The sequence below is a fragment of the Physeter macrocephalus genome, chromosome 2 (genome assembly GCF_002837175.3).
Source record: "Physeter macrocephalus isolate SW-GA chromosome 2, ASM283717v5, whole genome shotgun sequence".
Lineage (NCBI taxonomy): Eukaryota > Metazoa > Chordata > Mammalia > Artiodactyla > Physeteridae > Physeter > Physeter macrocephalus.
Window position 1 is genome coordinate 72,915,422 of NC_041215.1, and position 18,692 is coordinate 72,934,113.

Here is an 18,692-nt window from a genome sequence, read left to right on the forward strand (position 1 = left end):
AAGATAGTTCAGTTGGTAATGACATAGAAAGTTTTCTAAGATGTGTTGTTAGGTTTCTCTGCTGTTTTAATGTTTTACAGCAAGAAAGTATTTTCCATGTATTACTAGTATAATTTTAAAAATAGAAAAATCCCTAAGAGTGTGGCAACTTTTTTGATTAAGTAAAATACTGAACTCTTCATAGTACTGTTGTCAAACCCAAGTTTGTGTGCCTGACTCACAGTGAGGCCAAACAAACAAAAATGTTGGAGTTTGGAGCAGAGAAAAGTTTATTGCAAGGGCCAATCAAGGAGAATGGGTGGCTCGTGCCCAAAAAGCCCAGACTCTTTGATGGTTTTCCTGGAAAATTTTTTTATAGGCAAAGTTTAGGGGGAGGTATGCAGGGTGTGTGGCCTTCATCTGATTAGTTGATGGTGAGGTAACAGGGTGGTGTTCCAGGAATCTCAATCATCAGTCTTCTGGTTTCAATGAGTCTGGGGTCTATGTCCTTGTGCTCAGCCTGAAGTTACCATTCTCCACCCAGGTGGGGGCCTTAGTTTCTGTATAAGAACTCAGAAATATGTATCAGATTGTTATGTATATCCCTTGAAGAGGAACCAGGACCCGGCCCTATCACTGCACTATTGTTTCTTGACTTCCTTTCCTTTGTTTCTGCATTCCCTCACTCCTCTAATTAGTAACTGTTTGAATCTGCCCTTTGGAAATCAGGGAAGGTCTAGGAGGTTGAAACATTTTTCCTACAAACAAGAAACAGGGGACATGGAAAGGCTTTTGAATCTGGGAGGGCCCCACAGGGTGCTGCTTTGTTTCAGTACTGTGAGTGGCATATCTATGTGCTTAAGAATCATAAAAAGCTGTAAAAAGTTAGGTTTAAATTTTATAATAGCAATATAAGTGAGAAACTATTATATTAAAATGTGGCTATTTGGACAGTGGAACTGGCCTTTTGTTGCTTATTTGATTCCACATTTTTTAAAAGACCACTCTTATTTCAATTTCTTTCCACCTTGGTGGAAGTTTTTTAGAGATTTTCAAGTTTAACAAATATTAGTGAATAAAGTATTTTAGAAGAGGTTAATATAAAATCTTATAACTTTAAGTAAAGTCTATTTTAGGACATAGCTCAATCTATGATATTGCATTGTTTGAAGAACAAAGTCTAGATTCTTTTTCAGGTTTACAAAGGAATAAATTCAATTTTTGTCATTTATCACCAAGCAATCTGGATTGGGTCCCAGTGGCTATTGCTTAAGTTGTTTGCATTTCAACTGGCTCTTAATAAAAAATTCAGTTATCTTAAGTGATATTGGAAATTGTTAATAGCATAAAGAAGGTTGTCATTAAATATAAACCAATAGGCTGAATTCCTATTGAGGCTAGGCCCTAACATAGGGTAAGAAGTAATAGGAAATGAATTCTGGGACAGAAAAAAGGTTAACAAAAGAAGATAGATCATGAGAAAACCGATTCTCTAGGGAGCATAGGCATTTACATTTTAAGGGAGGACGTTAATACCAATTATGTGTCAGACATAGGCACTGACAATGCAAGGATGCATAAAACATCCTCTCTGAATTCTCAAGTCTTATAATTTGAGTTTCTCAGATCACCCTGCTAGCATGATTATTAAAATGCAGATTTCTCAGTGCAACCTATAGCTTAAAGTAAAATGTAGCTTATCTCTTTGATTTGGACTCTATCAGTGCATTTTAATAAACTTCCCAAGTGATTTCCTTGCATTCTGGTCTAGTTTGGTAAACTATATTATCTTGGATTTTTGTTTGCTAAGGGAAATACCACTGAATTCTAGCAGCTCATAAGTACCAAGATCCATCTTGTGTTTGGAGAGAGGCAGGAGTTAGGCTGGAGTTGAATCAATTCATTTAATAAATTATGGTTGAGCATCTCTTATAGACTAGGCTCAGAAGACACAAATATGAATTAAGACTATAATCTTGCTCTCAAGGAGCTCACAGTTTAGAGAAGAAGATGGATATGGATATAAATATATTGAAATAAATGCTGATAGAGCTATAGAAATCACTATTCATTTATTCAAGCAACAAATTCATGGGATGACTGCTGGACACCAGGCACTAGATATACTATGATGAACAAAACGTGGTTCCTGCCCGTATGGATCTTTCATTCTGGTAGAGAAGGTAGACAATAAGTATATAAACTGGTAACAAAATAGGTAATGACATATTGTGAGAGTAAAGGAAGAAAACTCGGTGTATGGGATGGGGGTGGCTATGGAATTACTGGGGACAAAGGAACCATTTAAACATAATCTTTAAAATTGAATTTCCAACTAGATTTCAAAAGAATTAGCTCTTAAGTCTGACAAGATATTTTCTGAGCTATTTATGTGTCAGTAGGCTGTCAAATGATTGTAGAGGTAATATCAGCTCTCTTTTCCTGTTGTCATATTTGTAAATCAGCTAACTCCTGAAGTAAGCATCTGTGGCTGACGGTTCTGTGAGAGGAATGTTCTGACCATGTATTTTCATTTCATTCAGGTTAAGCTTACTTTTTTTTTTTAGACCAGCTGGGTATTATTGCTTATGTTTTTTTAAAGTCTTCATTTATACATACATAATCATTTACGTCCTCATAGCAGTGGACTTGATATGTCTTCATGCCCAACACAACCTGGGCTTGAAGAGCAAGAAGATAAGTCAAATCATAGTTAATTAGGGCTAGAAAAACAATATAACAGAAACCTCAGCTCTAGATATGTGAATATCTATTTCAATAAGAAAAAAAGGCACAGACATAGAGAACAAACATGGATACCCAGGGGGAAAGTGGGGGTGGGATGAATTGGGAGATTGGGATTGACATAACTACACTACTGATACTATGTGTAAAATAGATAACTAATGAGAACCTACTGTATAGCACAAGGACCTCTACTGAATGCTCTGTGATGACCTAAATGGGAAGGAAATCCAAAAACTAGGAGATATATGTATAGCCGATTCTCTTTGCTGTACAGTAGAAACTAACACAACATTGTAAAGCAACTATACTCCCATAAAAAATTTAAAAGAAGAAAAAACAGGCCCATGGAGAAATGTTTACCATGTTGATGCCCCCCCTTCCATGTAATCACTTTGAGAAGTACAACATTCTACAAAATAGAAAATACCTAAATGGCTTAAAGGGAAGTTGGTGTTTTGAGCCACTGGCATTAGAATAACAGATAAAATAATCCCAGGACGTCTTCTTCAGATGCTCCCTCAAATGCAACCCCTCCCCCAATTGCACATGCAACCTCTACATATATCTATATGATGATTCTGGCATGTTCTACACTGTGTTATGATTTATTTGTCTATGTTATTCACAAGTACATAGCAATATGTGCCCTGTGTGAAGTATATGTTCAAAATACTTGTTGAATAAATAAATTAACTTTGAAATACTAAGAATCACTGAACATAGTTATAATTTTGTGCATAAGAATATGCTCTTTCATATACAGACTCGTAATAAAATAGTTGAAAATGCCCTTTGGTGGTGGGCAGGTCCAGGTTAAATCCTGTTTTGGACACTTATAAACTGTGCAACCGGGCTTCCCTGGTGGCGCAGTGGTTGCGCGTCCGCCTGCCAATGCAGGGGAACCGGGTTCGTGCCCCGGTCGGGGAGGAGCCCACGTGCCGCGGAGCGGCTGGGCCCGTGAGCCATGGCCGCTGGGCCTGCGCGTCCGGAGCCTGTGCTCTGCAACGGGAGAGGCCACAGCAGAGGAAGGCCCGCAAACCACAAAAAAAAAAAAAACTGTGCAACCTTGAGAAAGTTACCTAAATGCTCTAAGCTTTAATTTCCTACTCTTTAAAATAGTAAAGTTAATAATAGCTATCTCTTAGGCCTGTTGTTGGTATTACCTTGAATATTACATAAAAATAACTTATACTGCGTAGCACTCAAAATGGCACAGATTTTGTTTGTCAGCTAGGGAAAGTACATTCTATAAAACTTCTGTAAGATATATTTATAGAGTGAATCATTTTACAGCATATCTCTAAGATGTTTCCAAGTTCTTTGCATCAATAAACAATTGTAAGTTCATCAATACAAGGCAAGTTGTATTTGCATACTCAGTACCTAGTAGACATTCAAGGAATGTTATTTATGTGAATACGTGATTTTCCAGTTCTTGACAAGGTGGTTGGCTATGGATTGCACTTCTGAGGCATAAATTTAAATGATAAGTCTTGAAAAAACTTTGTATCAGATAAAGTCTGCTATGTTCATGTTTTTATGACCTGTCAATAGAAAATTATTTTTTTAAATAACTAAGGCTTGAAGCGTAAGAAAAACTGACCTATCAATGTAAGACGACAATTGAAGCAAAACATAAATGGCTCTTTGGTTAGTCAATAAAAATAGATGAGGAAACAGACAAGTGTCTAAAACTTCAAAGATAATGAAACTGACTGTTCATGACTTTCCTCTTCCAAGCTCCACTGCATCTTTTTTAGAATTTTATTTTCATCTTGCTTATGTTTTTTCAATTCACAGTCTAAAAATGCCCATATTAAATCATCCCTACACATTTTCCCAGTTCCCAACATAAACAAATCAAATGTTGCTTAGAAACGTTTACTATGCTTTGTTATTTACAACAACGACAAACGCATTGAGTGCAATAAAGGCATGGAAACAAGCATTCTCAATAGACACATGAAGCAGTTTATGACATCCAAATGGCATTCTTGAAAAAGGTGATAAGTTCATGAGAAAGCCCAGTGAACCTAGTTTTGTACTGCTAAATCCTTCCCTCAAATCTTCTTGACTTTCACTGATTCATTTATTCATTTACTTATCTATTTATTCTGTATTTCATAAAACAAACAGATGTTTTGGGTGTGCTTTTAACTTAATTCATTATTTTTGCTTGGGATAACATTTGATCCTAGGATGTTCAACGGAATGTTCCTATGTCAAAAGTCAGTATCTACTTTGTATGGATATTGTTCTTCATTTATGTGAAACAAAGGAAAGAAGCTTACACAGATACTAAATACATATACATGTATAATAGTTCAGAGGCTATCCTTCATCTCCAATTTTTTTTTTTTTTTTTTTTTTTTTTAGAAACACGAGACACAGACACAGAGAAGGAAGTCCACTAAAAAATAAGTGATTTTTCATTACTTTTAGAAAAAGTTTTGGGAATCTAGAACCCTTGCCTTTCTTCCCCCACCCCACCACCCATGATCAGAGCAGCTTGTGAAATGTTACTAATTCCATACTCTTAGAAAAAAAAGCAATAAACTTCCTTGGCAAGGCTGCTGGAGATTATTATGAAAAATGTTGCAGAAGGAGGAACAAAGAGTTTGTGTACACAAGCCTGAGTACTGATGTAAGAAGAAAAAATTGTACAGCTTCATCTTGGTCATTGTGACATAGTTTAACTTGATATCTGTCAAGGCTTTTGGTGAAAATATTGTAGGAGAGACTATTAAGAGTGAAAAAAATCTATGAAAGCTGTTTCTTTTCTCCCTGAAAATAAAGGGCATCAAGTGTGAAGTTATTTATCGACATAATAAAATGCCTTAAAACAGTGTTGTAGTTATGCTGAAACATAAACAGTTTGCCATCAGAACCTATAATTTGCTTAAAGATAACAAAAGAAAAATCGTAGCCAATTATATGTCTTATCAGGTTACAAACAGTAAATATCCTTACAAAATGCACCTGAAAATCACTAATTAAACAGAGCATCACAGTTTTAGTCTCTGAGGCTACATCGTTTTCATCGTTTTCTATCTCATTTATGACTACAAATGTTTTGGAGGCAAGAATCTACAGTAGAAGATTTTGACATGCAGTTGAAGGATACAAAGTTTTTTAAAAATTGTATAGTATTTACCTTTTGCAAAGTTGAAAGCACTAGATTTATCTAACGTTTTTGAAGTTCAGTTCAAATTGACTTAAACATGAATTGGAGTAATAAAGATGTGTCCAAGCATCTGTTCACCAAACCAGCATTTATGGAGCACCCACAGTGTACCAAGCCTTGTGAAAGGCCCTGGGTATCCAGGAACAGCAGGACAGAAATAGACCTGCCCTCACAGAGTTTACCATGTGGTAATAATAGCTTACATTTCTGTTGTGCTTCAACAATATGTAAGGCATTTTTACAAACATTTGTCTTATCTACTTCTTATCCTTTGAGATAAGTGTTATTATTCCCAGCATATAAATGAGATTATTGAAACTTGGATAATTTAAGGCTGGGAGATTCAGAGATAACTACAAATACGTGTAGAGGATATTCAATCACAAAAATAGCCATTTATATTTTATTTCACTTAATGGTTCTTTCAATAAGATTTCAATCCGGAGACAAGAAACCTACAGTAATTTCAACAGGGAAAGTTTAAAATAAGGAATCGTCAACTATAGCAGGAAATAGGAGCAAAAGGGTGTTCAATATAAAGGGGTAAAGAAAACTCTAAGGAATACAGAAATAGCAGATATAGAGAGCAGCCACAACCTCTAGGGATAACACAGAACACCCAAGAAAGAAACAAATATGGAAAGGGGCCTCTGCCCTAATAAAGCTGGGATCCAGACCTCAGGGCACTACTGTGGCCCAATGGATGGCAGAGAAGTTCATCGAGGGGCTGCACTGGGAAACTGGGAAATCACCTTCTGGGTTGCTGAGGGAGGTACCATGGAGAGGTGCCATATGCTGCTGGCCACAGAGTATTACAGGAGCCTGCCAGGAGAGAGGATGCACAGAAACCAAGAACTGTTTCTCTTCCAGGATCCCTCCAGGGTTCTCTACTGATGAAGCTTACCATCTTGCCAACTGGCAAGGGAGAAATGTTCCAGTATTGCAAACAGAGCCACAGAGGGTAGATTTGGAGCTTAGAGGAATAAAATGATAAGTGACACGTTGGTATATCAAGAACATTTAGATGAGTTATATCATATCATTTATTTGTCACAATTCACTAAGGGGATACATATTTTATTCTTATGTCATGGATGAATTCATTTAAAAATATATTTCCTGTATTTGTTTTAAAAGATAAAGAACTATGAGATTAAATATTTTGCCCATTATTATAAGGAGTAAAACTTACAACCTGGTAATCAAAAGCATTGAATTTGGCACCAGACTGGTCCAATTTCTGACTGTTAGACTTTGGACAAAATATGTTGGGAAAAATATTTAACCTCTCTGTATTTCTGTTTCTTCATTTAAAAAACAAACAAAAAATAGAACTTACTTCATATATTTCTTAAGAAGATTATCTTGGATGATGTTTGCAATGTGTTTGGAATGTAGCTGGAACATACATAATGCTCATTTGTAGACTATTGTTGTTATTATCATATATTATTGAGTTACTTCTTCCATTAAAAAATCTTAAATATGTAGGATAAAGAATAAAACTCTATAAACATCCCGGGAAGAAAATCCATCCTATACAAAGCAACACTGTCAAGCTGCACTGAATTTTTCTCCAACCTGTGCAATGCTAGAAAACAGTAGAATGGCATGTGCAGGTCTTGGGGAGAGGTGATTATTAATAAATAATTCTCTAAGCAATCTAGTTGTTTCTAACATATATAGGCAACAGAAAAATAAGATACTAAAAAAGTAGATTTAAAAAATCTGGCTACAAAAGTTTTTCCACTTGTAAATGTATATTGTCCAATGGCAAATGACAGCATGTTTCTTATTTGAAAAAAAGTTTAATGGGGTTTATTGTTTTGTTCTTGTTGTAAATATAATATGGATTTCCCATTACAAGATAGAGAAAGTTTAAAGAAAATAAAAATTACTGATATTCCTACTCAGTGAGAAACAGGTGTATTTCCTCCTAGTTTTTTTCTCAATGGATTACATGTAAATAAGCATATATAAATATACATTTTTAGGAATTAGCATTCTACTAGCTGTGTAGTGGTATTCTATATTCAACAAGATGTGTGGTGGTATTTGATTGTGTTTTTATTCGTTATAGTAACTTCTGAAGGTTTTTAAATATATAGTAATGCTATTTTAATAATGATAGTTGTACTTCTTCCTTTCTAATCATTTTGTTGCATATTTCTTTTACTTATCCTATTACACTGGCAAGACACTCCAGCATGATGCCAAGTGGAAGGGATGAGAGTAGACATCTTCATCTAATTTTTAATAAAAACAAAACATTCGCTTTTTATTATTAAGTGTGATGTTGGCTATAGAATTTTATGTACATGCTGTTTTTGAAGTTTAAAAAATTTCTTTTTGTTCTTAGTTTGTTGAAAGATTTTAATCATGAAAGGATATTGAATGTTGTCAAGTATGGTTCTTCAGTTACTGGAATGATAAATTACTTAAAATTTTTTTTAATCTACAATTATGGTGAATGACTATTTGCTTTGGAAATGGAAATGGATTTGCATCATTGCTCACGAAAAAATAAAGCAAATGCAGACCATTGGGTATATAATTCTCCTATTTGTATAAAAAAGGAAAGTATGGATATATATATACACACACATAGACATGTTTTATGTATATATTATCACTCACATACATGTGCTTTTATGTACAGAGAACATTTCAGGATAATGAAAAACTTAACAACAATCTGTTGCCCATATGCAAAAGGTCTGGGTGTCTAGGCTAGGGGAAAAGTTTTATTTTATGCCTACTCTCTTGTACTGTGTGAAATGTTGACCATATATGACTTTGAAAAAATACATGCCTCTATTTCTTATGGTTATTTATTGCATTTAGGCTTAAGTATTTTATTAGCTTAGAATATATTTTGAAGTAAAGTATAAGGTGAGACTTTGAAATATTTTTTTTCCAATTATTTAGTTGAGTTTAGTCTGGAGAATTAATTCCATTTTGTTATGCTTGATTCAGAATAGTTATTTTTATTCCACTAAAAGGAATATTGATTTCAACACCAATTTCACTGTATTTGAATTAATGTAGCTTTGTAAATTGAAATTTGTTTGGGGGCTAGTGTGCCATATTGGTTTATCATGTTTTTTACCTCACTCTTTTATTAAATTTTTGTATACATTTTTCTGATGAAATTTGAAATTTGGTTACCACCTTAAGGTGTGTACCTTGACCACTCAAATTAAAGTGTTTTCTTTTTCACACCACTGATTTCTTCTTTTTCATAAACTTATCCCTCTTTATGCAGTATATATATTTGTATATTTACTAGGGCCCATGGATTTTTGTTCATCCTATAAACACTATATCTAGACAGTACTTGATACACACCTGCACTATAAATATTTGATGACTGACCTACTCAATGAATGAATGCATGTGTGAGTGATTGAATAAATTCATCAAACTCCAAAAAAAACACACACTCGATTTTATTTCCCCTGCTTTTCTCCACTCTTGACATTTAATGTCCCATAATTTATTTTAATCTATGATTAGAGCCCTGAATTATTACATTAAGATAAGATGTCATGAATACTAAAAATATATTATTTTCCATATACATTTTTCAAAGATTTTGGGGGAGTTTACATTCAATTTTGTAACTGCATTTACAATATTTTTTTACTTTTAATTCAAATAATAAGTCTTTTATACAATAAATTTCTCATTCTTTTATTCTTGATGTTGAATCATCTTTTGTAGGCTTGCAGATATATTTCAGTTGCTTCCCTACTGAGGATATATTAATCATTTTCTTTGAGAAATTTTTTATATATTGAAAAATATATCTCTATGTGCCTCATACATGAATAACAGGCACTTGTCTGTAATGAGAATTCTTCATTCTAATCTATGTCCATCATAAAAACAAACAAAAGCAAAACACCTCATATACAACATTCCACTCTATCATAATACATAATGTCTCAGTGAAGAACTCTGAGAACAGCTTGTCTTTTTCCTTATTCATTATTTTTTATCTTTAAAATTCAAAAATTTATAAGGGCATATCCAGGTATCTTGATGAGCCTTTGGGTTTTTTCCTCTCAGATCTTCAGCTTGAAAACTTTTTCTTTTCTTTTAAATTTAATTATTTATGTCCTTGCTATTTTTCTCTTTCTTCCCCTGAAACAGTCGTTTCTTTGATCATATCTCTACCATTCGTATCCATGATTATCTAGGCCATCATTTTCATCTCTTTGATTTTGCTCCTGCATTACAGAAAAATTTCTCAACTCTTTCCCCACTTCATTGATTGAATTAATTTTTTTCATATGTGTTCTTTACTATCTCCAATGCTACTTTAATTTTCTATTGAATTTTGCATTTTCTTACAACCTGTTTTAGTCTTCACTTTTTCCATTCTTTCATTCCACCCTATTCTCTCCTTAATAGCACCTATTATGGTTTTGTAGAGGCTTCTCCTCCTGAATCTTTTTGAGAACATCAAGAATATAAGTATAAATTTTTCAGCTATTTCAAAAATAAACTTATTTTTAAAAAACTATGTTATCAACTGGCCTCATCAAGTCAGTGCCCTTTGCTTTCTTACAGCAGTGCCTCCTTATGACATCTTGACTTATTTACTTTACTTGCACTGTGTTGAGATGGATTCAGGCTTGCCATTTCCTTCAGATAGGGTAGGTGAATTTTTTCCTTTTCTGCCATCACAGAACACTTGGCTCTTATAATTTCTCCCACAATTTTTCCTTTTTGTCTCTGAACTACATCTAAAATCTTTAATTTTTGGTCCTATCCAAATTTGCTGAATAGAGGTTGAAACTTGTACCCCATACCTTACAAAATTAACTTAGGCTATCAGATACAGTGTGTAAATTTGCTTTTACATGGTGCAAAGCATGAAAAAATGAACAAAGTTCCATCATCTACTCTCTGAAGTGCTTCTTTAGGAACCTAAGATCCACCCCATTTCTCCCTTCTGAGATGTAGTGCATGTATTGATATATACAGAGAAGGGGGGGTAGGGGTGGAGATGAGTCAGGGCTATAGCTCAGGTTGGCCCAGAAGTATTTCACATGGTATTGAGGGAAGACCTCCTAGTTTTGGTCAGCCTCAACATGAGGCTGTGGAGTGAGTCAGTCTTTCCCTCTTACTTGATAAAATTGTGTCCACTTCTGATTCGGAGAGTTCACTATGCAATGTGTCACCCAAAACTGTGATTCATGTTTGTCGCTCTCAATCATAACCATTATTGGAAATTCTGTACAAATGTCAGAGTATTTTCTCCTCTTCTTCTTCCTCCTCCTTTTCTCTTACTTTTTTAATCTCCTTCATCTTCTCTCTTACACAAACATAAAATCACATTAATACTCTCTATCTTTCATTACTGTATTAGCAATTCATGCTATTTTGTGCTGCTTTTCTTTTTTACTATTTTATTTGACAGTTAATAAAAATCCTATTAGGAATGTCTAGTCCTCTTGTCATTTTTTAACCAGGTAGCTCCCTGATTTTAACTTACCCTTTTCTAGATCAAATCTCATAGATTCCCTAGAGTTCTTTAATTCATCCCTGTCTTTGTTATAAGGAACATGTTTTATACAAATTATATTTAAAGAGTAGGGATGATTCACATACTGAAGTACCTAGTAAAGAACATTTTTCTTTTTCTTTTTTATATTGGGAGCCAGGCCACTAGACATCCCCCTGTATACAGACCCTGATGGTGAGTCAAGAAGGTCCACATTTGGCTTATTAGTCAGGTGACTCCACATCCCTGTTTGCCCTGGACTGTTTCAGATTGTGCTGTTGTGTTAGCATAATTATTTATAGTGTTCCTTTCACTCTCTAAAGCATCCTGGTTTGCATCATCCTACATAAGACTATGAGATACAATTAAAATGTGAGTCATATATGCCTGAAAGACTTACTCATGCTTCCTTAATATTGTGATGTAATTTTTAAATTTTTATTTATTTTATTTATTTATTATTTTTGGCTGTGTTGGGTCCTTGTTGCTGCATGTGAGCTTTCTCTAGTTGCGCAAGCAGGGGCTTCTCTTCGTTGTGGTGCACGGGCTTCTTATTGTGGTGGCTTCTCTTGTTGTGGAGCACTGGCTCTAGGCTTACGGGCTTCAGTAGTTGTGGCACACGGGCTCAGTAATTGTGGCTTGTGGGCTCTATAGCGCAGGCTCAGTAGTTGTGGCACATGGGCTTAGTTGCTCTGCGGCATGTGGATCTTCCCAGACCAGGGCTTGAACCCATGTCCCCTGCATTGGCAGGCGGACTCCTAACCACTCCGCCACCAGGGAAGCCCCTTGTGATGTAATTTTAATGGAATTGAGCAAGTGAAAATTACAGTTAATTAAATTCAGCCATAATTTAGTTACTAATACCCTAATCCTGCTTGCATGACAACTGAATGGGGCATGCCATCAACAATGTTCAAAGCAGATTGTTAAACTCTAATTGGTGGATTAATACTTCATGTATGCTAGATAATAATGTAGAATTTGAGACTATATATGTTCAAGTTCTTTAATTCTAAAAATTTTAGACTTTTTGTTCTTTAATTCTAGAAATCTTAGATTGGCCCCATTGGTCCAGGGACTATATTGCAGGTGACTGAAGTACAATTGTCCCAGCTTTAAAGTTCTCAGTCATCCACTCTTCTTGTCTTTGGAGTGTCCACTGATTGATAGTTCACTTTGCTTGCTGCCATGCACAAAAGGCCTTGCCAGAGCCTACCTATTTTGCAGGCCTACACTGTGCCTTAGCCACAGTATTTATCAATATGTGAAAGAGGTGACTCACCCCTCTCAAAGCATATCATTCAGGATATGTAATAGTGATTGGATAGAATTTTTTTTTTTTTTTTTTTTTTTTTTTTTTTTTTGCGGTACGTGGACCTCTCACCGCCGTGGCCTTTCCCATCGCGGAGCACAGGCTCCGAACGCGCAGGCTCAGCGGCCACGGCTCACGGGCCCAGCTGCTCTGTGGCACGTGGGATCCTCCCGGACCGGGACACAAACCCACGTCCCCTGCATCGGCAGGCGGACTCCCAACCACTGCGCCACCAGGGAAGCCCTGGGTAGAATTTTTAAATTAAGGTCAGGATAAATAATATATCCCAAATAATCCAAACATATGAAATCAACAGAATTGAGTCTAATTCCCAATAATGCTGATTAACTTTTGTCTTTGAAGCAGTTACTTAACTTCACTCACCCTCAGTTTCCTTCTATGAAATGGTGATAATACCAAAATCTTGGGGTTGTTGTAAGAATAAAAGAAAATAAATGTAAATCACCCTGGAGCAATTCTCTTATAAAGTATAGATTTATTATTAAGGGAAAATTAAAGGAAGAAGAGAGATTCACTGCTTTTCTTGGAAATTTTTACTATTAATGAACAAGAAAAGAAAGTGAACCAAATGAATTTCTAGATGGTGTCTTTTTTGTTAAGGAGAATAGGCTTCAACCAACAAATGGTACCAGCAAAAGTAGAAAAAGGAATAAATTCAAGATTACTGATGACCTAGTAAAGAAGCACAGATAATTTTGAAATCCCCTAATCAGATACATTTCATTTCAAGTCATCAAGAATATCTACAAATGTAGATACATAAATGGATCTAAACTCATATATCAGTTTCCCTTCAGAGGGAGATCTTTAGCAGGAGTATGACTTTATATATGTTAGTGGCTCCATTCTGTTAAATATCCTTTATCATTGACTTAGATAACATATATATTGCCTTGTGAAGAGAACAACTATGCTTGATGGCAGAAGTGAGCTGGAATAATGGGATGGAATCATTGCCATTCGCTTAGGCATAAACTAAACAATTATAGGAGAATGTGATGTGGCTTGTCAGTAATATGTGCAAAAAAGACTTAGATTTTAATGGACGATAGTTATATGATTCAACAATGTCATATTGCTGCAGAAAATCCTGTGAGCACTTTTTGATTTTCAATATAAAATGTCCAAACCAAAGCTTTCTATTTTTTATTCACCTGTCTTCCAGATTACTAATCTTGTCTTTTGTTGTCTCCTATTTGCTATTAAACTATCCCTTGAGTTCTTAATGTCTGATATTGTATTTTTCAATACTGGAATGTCCATTTCATTATTATTTGTAATTTTAATTTTATTGTGAAATTCTCCATCTTTTATATACTTTCTATGTTATTTCTTATATTTTCTTAAATATATAAATCATGATTATTTTAAAGTCCTTATCTGCTAATTCAAACATCTATACCATCTGCTTTTTCTCCCTTTTTTTTTTTTCCTTGTAACTAGCAACAGTGTTCTGTCTTTTTGTGTGCCAGGTATTTTTTTTTTTTTAATTGAAAGGCATTGTGTTTTCAAACAGCAAAGGTGGAAAAGCTCCAGATGATATACTTTCATCAAAGAGGTTCAACCCAGGGGCTTCCCTGGGCTTCCCTGGGCTTCCCTGGGCTTCCCTGGTGGTGCAGTGGTTGAGAGTCCGCCTGCTGATGCAGGGGATACGGGTTCGTGCACCGGTCCGGGAGGATCCCGAGTGCCGTGGAGCGGCTGGGCCCGTGAGCCATGGCCGCTGAGCCTGCGCGTCCGGAGCCTGTGCTGCGCAACGGGAGAGGCCACAGACAACAGTGAGAGGCCCCGCATACCGCAAAAAAAAAACAAAAAACAAAGCAAAGAGGTTCAGCCTGTCCTCTGCTAGGCAGATAGAGTAGAGGGGGTAGTGGGGCTGACCACTTTAAGTTTTCTTTGAGAATGTGTCAGATCCTATCTCTGCTCTGCTTTTCAGAGGTCTTCAGCTTGGATATGTAGCCTCACACACCGTGAAGCTTCCGAATTTGGCAAATGTCTTGAGGGGGAGTCTGGCTATGGCTGAGTCTACTCAAGTCACCACTTTTATCACCCCAAGCCTGATCAGGTCCCCAACTTTGCTGTTTCACCTGTCTCCCACCTTCTAGGGGCTGAAACAGGATCCTCACTCAGCCTCCAGCTCAGCCCACACTATCAAGCACCACTAGGAGCAAAGTTATCGCAGATTATTTTAGAGTCAATTTCCGTTTCCTTTGAGGACTTTCAGCTGTCACCTGTCCTCCCAGTAGACCTTTGTCTCCTAAGTATCATGAAAATGCGGGCTATTCCACTTTAATTTTCTGTGTTTGGGCTTATGACTGTAGCCTGCTTTGCTGTGAAATTTTGAAACTTAGCAAATATCTTGGGGAGAAAAAAGAATTTGAGGTCCTGCTACTCTCCAATTTTGTTACTCCAGTCCCATGTAACTGCCAAAAGTTCTGCTGTTCTTTGGTCCCCCAGCAGCAGTGTTCTTCCTGAGTTGAGCCTGGATTCTCAGCCTCTATCTGCATCCAGAAATGAAAAATAACCTCCAGGGACAGCTTCAGATCCTTAGCTCGTAGTCTTGCGTTTCCTGAATTGTGCTCCCTCTGGTGCTTATTGTTTGGCTGATCCTTGATACCTTACATGTATTACTTTTGTAACTGATTCAGCTTTTCTAATTTTTCTCAGTGGGAGCATTGGCCTGACGCTAATGACTCCATCTTACTATAAGCAAGTCTTATGTAGGTTCCAGCTGAGTACAATACAGGTTTTAATAGGTAGAGGTATCTAGGCTCTGTGAAGATAATTTAAAGTATGTTTATGGATTGGATAGGGAACAAAATTTTCCACTTAAACTTCCTAAGATTTTTGATACAAGGAATAACCTTCTGGATCTTTCTACCTATTTAGCTAGCTGTCATCCATCTACCCATTCATCCATCCATCTAGCCACCCCTCCATTCATCTTTCTTTCAGAGTAATTTCATAGCAATTAATTAGATTGTTACGAAATGAAGAATGAAAATCAGTGTCTGAAACAACTGAAATAACAAATGGTAAGAATCTAGGTGCTGACATTTTCATTGTCTTCATGACTAAAATGAATAAACCAAATTGTATGATAGTTAGCTAATTCTATAACTGAAAAATTTTGCTTGATCTTACATTAGTTAATTTATGCATACTACCTTAGATCTAACATTTATTGCTCTTAATCCATTACTAGCTATTTTATAATGTTTCAACAAGGATTCTTTTCCTATCCATTATTTTTTTTCTTTTAACAAAGAATAATCATTGAGTTTGGGGGTGCTTATAGACATTAGAAAATATGAGAAAATATGAAAAAATAATTTTATTTATGTATGTATTTAAATCAAATGTATTTCTTTCTTGAAAGGGCAGAAAACAGAAAGTTTGAAGAAAGGTCACCTTGAATGAAACTTAGAGAAACAAGTGAAGAAACCTATCACTACAATGGAAGGAGAAGGCAGGCAGTTTTAAGTAAGAAGAGAAAATAAGGAAGCTACAAGTCATATCTTTGAGTAACTATCAATATTTTGAAAGACTGAAACCATGATAAGCATCATTAGCACCTATATGCAAATACCAGATTAAATTTAACTATATTTACATTGTGGGTCGATCTCCTCATGACTTAAATCGAACTATTGTGATCTTAGATCTGTCTAATGCCATTTTCTTATCCATATAGAAGGATAAAGTCATAATAATAATAATAATAATTTTAAAATAAACATTTTGTCCTAGATTTAGACTTTCATGAGTATTACATATATATTATGACATTTAATCCTCACAACCACCATTTAAAGTAGGTAAACTTAGTCCTGTTTAGTTATAGAGAAGTAAAATGAAGCATAGACAAACATATGAAATTTGCCAGGTCATAGAGTTTAGTTAGTGTCAAAGCTGTGTTAAAATCCTATGCTCTAAATCAGCACTGTCCTATAGAATTTTCTGCAATAATGGAAATGTTCTATCACTGCACTGTCTAATACATAGCCACCAGGCACATGTAGAAATTGAGTACTTGAAATGTGCCTAGTACAATTGAGGAAATGAACTTATAATTTTATTTAATTTAATCAAGTAAAATTTAAATGGTCACATGTGTCTAGTAGCTACCACACTGGACAGCACAACTCTAAACTAATTAGATTATATTGGCTGCTGGCCCTGAAAAATCTTGTGAAGTGTACAAGAACACCATTTTAGAAGCTTTTTCTTAATCAGCTGGAACATCACTCCTTGACCTACTTTTAATAGAAATCAATATTGTATATGGAAAAAAATGTAATGTATATACTGGTCTTTATTAGTAAATAATATGGTAAATAGCTTACTTGTAGGCATTTGTATGAAATAAACAGTATGTAAGTCAGGTCCTTTCTTTAAGTCAAAGGGCAATTTTCTCTTTCTTTATTTGGGCTTTCTGTGAGGGCATTAGTATATATACTTAACCCCACATGAGGAAAATAATAGAAGAGAGGAAAGATAGGGGAAGCTGGTTGTTTTATATTTACTTAGAATGTATTAAATGTTGGCATTATGGAGCTAAATGGCAAGTTCTCCTACTTCCTTCCGGGTCAGGTCTGCAGGGTGTGCTGAGTAAGCAGGGTGGCAGCAAAGGACACTTAATATGATTCTTTCAGGAGCATGTGAGGTGACTCCCGTCCCTTGCTCGCTGTTCCTTCCTCCTGCCAAGTGTTTTTAAGCTAATATTAATGGGCAGGAATCACACAGTAGGTGTGCCCTTTTTTCTCTCTAGAATGCCTTATCACTCCTTCCTCCTTCACTTTTTTGTCCAAAAGAGCACTTTCTTTACTTACATAAACATCACAATAGTGTTTTGCTTTATATGTGAAGTCTCAAAAAGCAAACTAATATTTTCCATGCCTAAGAACATTCTGTAAATAAAAACAGCGTTTCCACTTCCTGAGAACCCAAATTCCACCAGAATAAATTGGAACATTCTCTCTGTGCTTTATTTTCAGATTCTTGACTCTTAAAGATGGAAATTATTAAAACAAATGCAAGTAATTCCAGAGCTTTCATTCCTCTTTTTCCTCATCGGTGCTGGTTATATTTTAGGCTTTGTTCAGAAGGTCAGAGTTGGCTCGATGGTCATGGCTGTGGAAGGGAGTTTGATTGACTGCACATGTGCTAATACTATGCATACATTATTGAGGGCACTACGAGGCAGAGTGCCCTTAGAGAACACTTCTGAAAAGAGTAGTTGACTCAGGCCCCACCTATACAGAGCTCAGTTCCTAAAAATAGATGCGAAGTTGCATCCTTTAGACGCAGGGCTGAAATAAATTCAGCCGTCCCATCTACTCTCTTGATAGACCCTTCAGTGGAGCCGGCCTCCACTCTACCGATTGCTTTCAGGGGACTGGGAAATTTGCTGTACAAAGGAGGAAACTAGTCTGTGAAGAACTGTAAAGATATATGACATTTCCACGAACTTGGGGTTAAGTCTAAATATTACAAAAGGTATGTGTTATATAGTCATTGATACTCTGCTTCCAGAGTTGTGATATGTTCTTGCTGATTGCTTAAGATCAATGAAGACCACAGGTCAAATTGTAATTGTCATCACAGCAAATATTCAGTTGGATTTTGTAGAATAGTTAGCATTTTTTATTTTTAGTATTGAAGAAATATGAACCAAACTTGATAAACAGACATCAATGAAAATTATACTTCAATTTACAGCTAAAAGGGAAAACTGAAAAAATTAGTTTATCTTTTATGAGCATAAATTGATAATGTATACAATGAATATGTTTGAAACTCTAAACTATATTTCTTATTTTTTTTAAATAATACTTCTTAAAATTTGCTGAGGGAAAGAAAGAGTTGAAAATATGCTCAACTGTTGCAGCTTGCTCAGAGAAATGTATAAAATGTATTCTTTCTCCAGCTTTAGTTTG

The 18,692-nt window shown here is 35.5% G+C and overlaps 1 protein-coding gene across 1 annotated transcript in view; it reads left to right on the plus strand.

Moving 5' to 3' along the window:
- The first annotated feature begins 18,104 nt into the window (after positions 1-18,104).
- Positions 18,105-18,692, plus strand: part of XIRP2 (xin actin binding repeat containing 2) — a 70,594-nt gene continuing 70,006 nt past the window's right edge. Inside the window, exon 1 of the mRNA XM_007118562.4 lies at positions 18,105-18,252. The gene's annotated coding sequence lies outside the window, so the exon portion shown is untranslated. The remainder of the gene's footprint in view (positions 18,253-18,692) is intronic.